Source organism: Arachis duranensis, chromosome 10 (assembly GCF_000817695.3).
Source record: "Arachis duranensis cultivar V14167 chromosome 10, aradu.V14167.gnm2.J7QH, whole genome shotgun sequence".
Taxonomy (NCBI): Eukaryota; Viridiplantae; Streptophyta; class Magnoliopsida; order Fabales; family Fabaceae; genus Arachis; species Arachis duranensis.
Window position 1 is genome coordinate 94,657,972 of NC_029781.3, and position 6,311 is coordinate 94,664,282.

Here is a 6,311-nt window from a genome sequence, read left to right on the forward strand (position 1 = left end):
CGTGAGATCGAGTCCTGATTATTATATGTTGTGATTAGTGTTGCTATGGTTATTGCAAAAGTGGCTGGGAGCTGAGGTTTTGGTTCCCGTCAGTTTCGGTTTGAGGCGGAAAGGACTTGATGAGGCATTTGGGCATGGTTTTGCATTTTGAGGTAGGGGCACTTTCCAAAAACTGTGTTTTATGTATTGGAATTATTACATATGGATACTGCTGTGAGATATTGTGTATGTGGTGATTCTATCTGCCTTATGTATTATTTGATTGACTCGAATGTTTATGAATGTTGGTTTGGCTGAATTGTTTGTGCGGTTTTGTAAAATGTAATGTTTTAAAGCTGATTCTTTAAAGATTTGAAATATAAGTTTAATCCGTTGAGGATTGATTTGAATTGAGTTGAATATTTTGAGCCACTGAGGCGACTATCGGATTTAGCTTGCTTTTGAATTGATTTCAAGTTGTGAGCTGTTGAAAAGGGATGAGAAACGGTTTAGTTGGGACCCGAACCGGGTGGCAAAGTCTAAGTTTTAGGGGAGGTGCTGGCAAAATTTCTATAAAATCCGAGTCTCTATTGAAATGTTGTCTGGAAAAATGATGAGCTAAAGACTTCAACTATTTTATTTGAATTATCAAGAAAAGGATGATTCGTGCTTTTGAAATGAGTTATTAAAGTGGAAGTTGTGATTTAGTCTTGCTTCCTAAGAAAGGCCTTGTGTCTCTTTCAGGAGAAGGCTATTTAGATGAAACTTGTGTTTTAAAGCTTTTTGAATGTGAAAAGGGTTTATGCCTTTGAATTTGACTTGGGGGTTTCAATTAAAGAAGTTTCAATGACTTTGAAAGAACCTGAATGCCTATTGACAAGTTTCATTTTGAAATGTTTTGAGAAATGTTTTAAGTACTCTTTGAATTTTGAATTCTTGCAAGACTAAAACAATTTTGAACAGTTGAAATGTCCTAGAATTTATCATGGGCGTTGAAGTTGGTTTTGCCTAAATAAAGGAAACGGCTTTGAAAGAAGTAAATGATTACGTGACTCGGTTCGGCTTAGATCCTATTTTATTACTCAAATCGGAAAGCCAAGGTTTTAATGATTTTAAATGAATTTGGCGGAATGAGTTATGTTATTCTCCCCTAAAGACTTGGGACTCTGTCGGGAAACTTTTGGTTATAAAGTCCCATTGTTGGATGGATGATTTTGAATACTTTGAAATAAATCCTTAACTTGCCATGGTTTTGGAAGTTTTGGAAAGAGAATGCCGATAGTGACTTTGTTTTAAAAAGAAAACTCACTTTGAGTAAATTTGGCTTATGAGCCTGAGATGATTTGAGAAATGAGATCTTTAAAGCCAAGGCTGAAAAGAGTTGAAATTTGATTTCAAAGTGAAATGGCTTGAGAAAAGTGATTTATGGCTTAAATGCCGGTTTTATGAATTTGATGATGTTGAATGGTGGAAGTGCTATTTTGTTATAGGCTGGAATGGTTGTGTATGATTATGAATATTGGCTGGTTTTGGATTGAACCGTGGGCCGGAATGGCTGTGTATGATATTGATTTATGGCTAATTGCCGAATGAATTATGGGCCGTATGGCTGACTATGAATTACAAATTTAAGCCGAATGGCTGAGATGGATGTTGATCCATGGCTGAGACTAAATGAATATATGCTTGAGATACCTGGGTAGTAGCAAGGGTTGATGTTCGTCCCACTTGCTCCAGGTTAGAGACTGTGACGCCTGGGTAGTAGCGGTAGTAATGGTGATTCCACTCGCTCCAGGTTGAGCTTTTAAACACCCGCCTGGATAATAGCCGCAGTAGTGGTTATTCCATTGGCTCTGGGTTGAGCGGGTAGTAGCAATGGGGTTGTAGCTCAAACCTACTTGCTCCGCGATGGGTGTTTCTGTCCATGGTTAGCTACCAGGACGTGTCAGGTTGGCTATATAACCGACAGATGATATCATCAGCCACTAGGAACAGGCATGCATCATATGCATCTATGTGACATTGTTTGGGTGTGCATATTGTACTTGGGTTGCCTATGTGATTATCTGCTAATTGTTCTACTTGCAATAACTGTTTGTTTGTGTTTGCATCTGGAACTCTGTTGGATTGTGGTGGATTAGTTGTGGTTGGATTGTTTGGGCCTAGGGCCATGGTTGAATGAGATGGACCGATGGTTGATTTCGGTTTTGTATTTCTGGTTTGGAATAAGATACGAAAGGTTATTTTGGTTCAGTATAGGTAAACCTTTTTGAAAGGCTTTGATGTTTTGAGAATGAACAGTTTCTCTTCCAGAAAAGATTTCCGACTTTACTTTTATTGAAAATCATTGTTTTGAAAAGAGGCATAAGACGATTATTAATCATTGGTACAGTTTATCTTCATGTATCCTATTACAGTAATTCCCAAAAACCCTCTACTGAGAACCCTTTCGAGGATGATGTTCTCACCCCCCTACATTTTTCCCTTTCAGGATATGGGCGCAAAAGTCACGAAGAATTTATTTATATATTGTTGTGGTGCTCTGTATTGTTTTAGTTATGGTTTATTGTATTCTCGTCTTTATCTTGATATATTCTGTAAGAGGGATACAAATTGTATTGGGTAATATTTGTAATATTATTTATATATGTATGTATATATATGAATGTACTCTTTATGAGTTTCTGTAAGTTGTAAGGTATGTATGGATGTTCGTTGTAAAGCAAAAGTATTTTTGGGAGCGGTATTGCGGTTTAAAGTTCTAAACAGGCTCATATTTTAGTATTAAATAGTATAAGTATCGTCGTAATGTTCGAGTTATCAGAGTTGCGCAACCAGAAGCGTGAACTTTGGTAGTTAGGATATTACAGAGTTTATTTGTAATTTATGGATTTTAAAACACCATAAATTATAAATATGTTAACTTTTGAAAGATCGATTTAATTTATGGTCGTATCTCATAGAAATTATATGACTAATAAAATCTTTTAATTAAGAATTAATTTAAAGAATGAATTATCTTTTACACATGAATTTGAGAATTAATCCTTCCTAAATCTGAATTATTATTTATTACATTATCATGAATAAGTATTTGTTTGGGTATTAAGTTGATAAAATAATGTTTTTTTACTAAAAAAATATTTTTTATTTTCTAGTATATTTGATAAATTTTTAATCGTAAAATTAAAAAATATTAAAAAATAAAAAATATCTTTTTAACTAAAAAAATTTTTTCTTAAAAATTCAGCTAAATAAACCCTAAACCTCTTCCTACTAAAAGTACCTCGTTAAAAAAATCTTACTCACTATTGCATAAATTAATCACTAGTTACCAATAAATTATTTTAGATTATATATTATATTATAAATTTAACTGATGTGTTATAAGGGTATATTTTAAGATTTTCATTTAAAAAAGTTTGATTAAAAAAAATATAAGGTTTAAATTTTTAAGATATTTATTATTCATTTATTAAAATAAAAAATTTAAAAAAATTATTAACAACAACTTTAACCTATGTCCTTAATTAAGTAATTATTAGTTCAGGATAATTTATGATTTTTAAATTCAAATTTGACTAAAAAATATTTTACCTATTATATTTTCTCTTACGTAAAGAATATTACAAATAAATAAAATCTATGTTATTATTACTGTTATTATTATTATTAGAAAATATTGGTTTTCTTTTATCCTTTATTAATATACGTACATATTAACAAAATTTAAAATCAAGAGATATTTAAAGAATAAATCTAGAGTGAATATACATTTTGACTTCTGATTATTTTTTTTAAAAATTACGAGACTCTTAATAAAAGAAATACTTATTTTGGTCTTTGATATTTAATTTTGTGAAATTAATTAGTTCTTTTATCAATAATCTCTCTTTAGAAAATACTTATGTGACATACTAATATACTTTTTATTATTTAATTTTTATAAATAAAAATAATTTATAAATTATTAACATTTTTTAGTTTTATACAGTAAATTTAGTCAATATATTTAAAAAATATAACAAAAAAAATAAATGTCCTTGACAATGTAATTATTTCTAAAAGATAACGAAATTTTCAACAAAAAAAATTTGTCAATACTAGTTGATTCTTAACATATAAATCAACAGTTTAACATGTAATGTAGACTTATTTCGTTAATACAAAAAAATTAATAAAAAAACTAACCAATCTAATAAAAATAAACATTAATGACGGAAAAAGTATTTGTTATTGAAGATCTCGTTATTTTTAATTTTAAAATAATTATCAAAAACTATTTAAGATTTTTTTTCTTAAATCCATTAAACTAAACTTATTTAGAGTCAATAACTTAAAATGTTATATAAAAAATACAATGGCACTTTTAATTTTTGCTAGCATGATAATTAATTATCCTTACACAGAAGCAATTGAAAAAATAGAAACTTTGCAAAATAATATTATGATTATAAATTTTTTTATATTTTTAGAAAGACGAATATATTTATTTAAAAAGACATAATAATCTAATCACTATACATTCATATGTGTCATATATATTACATAATACTATTAAAATAATAAAGTATTTTTAATTAAAATATTATTAGAATTAAGTGACATGTATTCTTTATTAAAAATTATGTAACTATTTTATTTTATGCCGCTAAGTAAATATATAATAAATAATTATACTTATTAATTTTTCAAAAATACCAAGTTATATAAAATATATTTTTTAATATGAATGTAATTTATTTTTATTAAAAAAGTACTTATATATTCGTTATGTTTAAAGAGATTAACTATTTTCTATTCTAATAAAAAATATCTTTGTAAATATATCTAAATACAATTTTTTCTACTATTTCTACTTTATTTCTGCTTATTAAAAAGTACTTCTTTTAACTATATAAACAAACACAAACATTACTAACGAACTATAGCTCAAATGATATAGTCTTTTCATACTCATTTAAAAATTGTAGATTTAAGTCTTTTTATCTTTGATTAAAAAAAACAAATTAAAAGTATTATATTTTAGCATTAATTTAAAAAAATAATTAATTTTAGAGAAAAATAATTTACTAAAATTATGAATAATGAGCGAATATACTCAATTTTTGTATTTGCTAAACTATGAACAGAATATAATTTGGTTTAAGGATTTTGAGCAAACATTCTTTTTGAGGGCTTATGAGATCAAGAAGAATTTTTGGTTACATAGTGAAGATATTAATAATTCTTTATTTGCTTTAAGTTGCACAATTATGTTGTTCGAGCATCATATGTATATCTCTCTTGGTAATAATAGCAATTTTTAACTACTACAAAAATTTTTGAATACCATCAAATTTATTATTGAATATTAGCATTGAGAATAGTGACAAATTTATTGGTAAATTTGGCAATAATTCATTGGCCAAAAAAGTTACCGTAAAATTTTTTTTACAGTAAAATTGTCGATAATATTTAGAGAAAAAATAAAAAAAAATTAGCGTGATCATTACCATCAGAATTACCTTTATCCACCGATAAAGCTCAATTAATGGAACGTTGCATTTTAATCACATATAATGCATTACTGTTAGATTTATCCACCGATAATTTCGTCCTAAATTAGAATCGCGCGTTCTCTCCCCTCATTTTGAAAGACTCACTCTCTCTCCCTCTCTCTCTGTCTCTGTATTACATTCTCCCAAACCACCTCTGACAGCCCCTTCTGCCTGTGTTGACACCACCAACAGCCTCAAAAGGATCTCCTCTTTAGTTTTACTATTCACAGTACCGAAACACCCACTCCCACTTTCCCAGTGTTGAATCTCCTCTTACTCTCTCAACCTCTCATAGCAACGAAGCTCCTCCCTCTTCTCCGCCATCGACACCGCCCCACAACACGCTAACTCGCGTCCCGTGACGGCGCGACCCTTTTTCTCCCTTTCCCATCCTCAAAGTGCTTCTCTCTCTATCTTCCTTCATGGCGCCACGCACCAACAACTGTCGTTGTAACAACCCTCAATTTTAAAAATATAAATATAAATAAGTTATAATTTATTTTATAAAGTGGAGTTCCTTATTTTAAAAATTATTTTATTAAAAGTAATTAATTTAATTTAGGGATAAGTATTGTTTTGGTCCCTAACGTTGAGGGTCAGAATCGAAACCGTCCCAACGTAATTTTTTATTTAGAATCATCCTTAACGTTTTTTCGCATTAAAATTATCCTTTTTAATAATTTTTTTATTTTATTACTAAATTATCCCTATCTTAATAAAAGTTTATAAAATTAAAAAAAAAAGAAAATGACTCGAGGGGGAGGGGAGAAAGGGAAGGGGAAAGGACGCGCA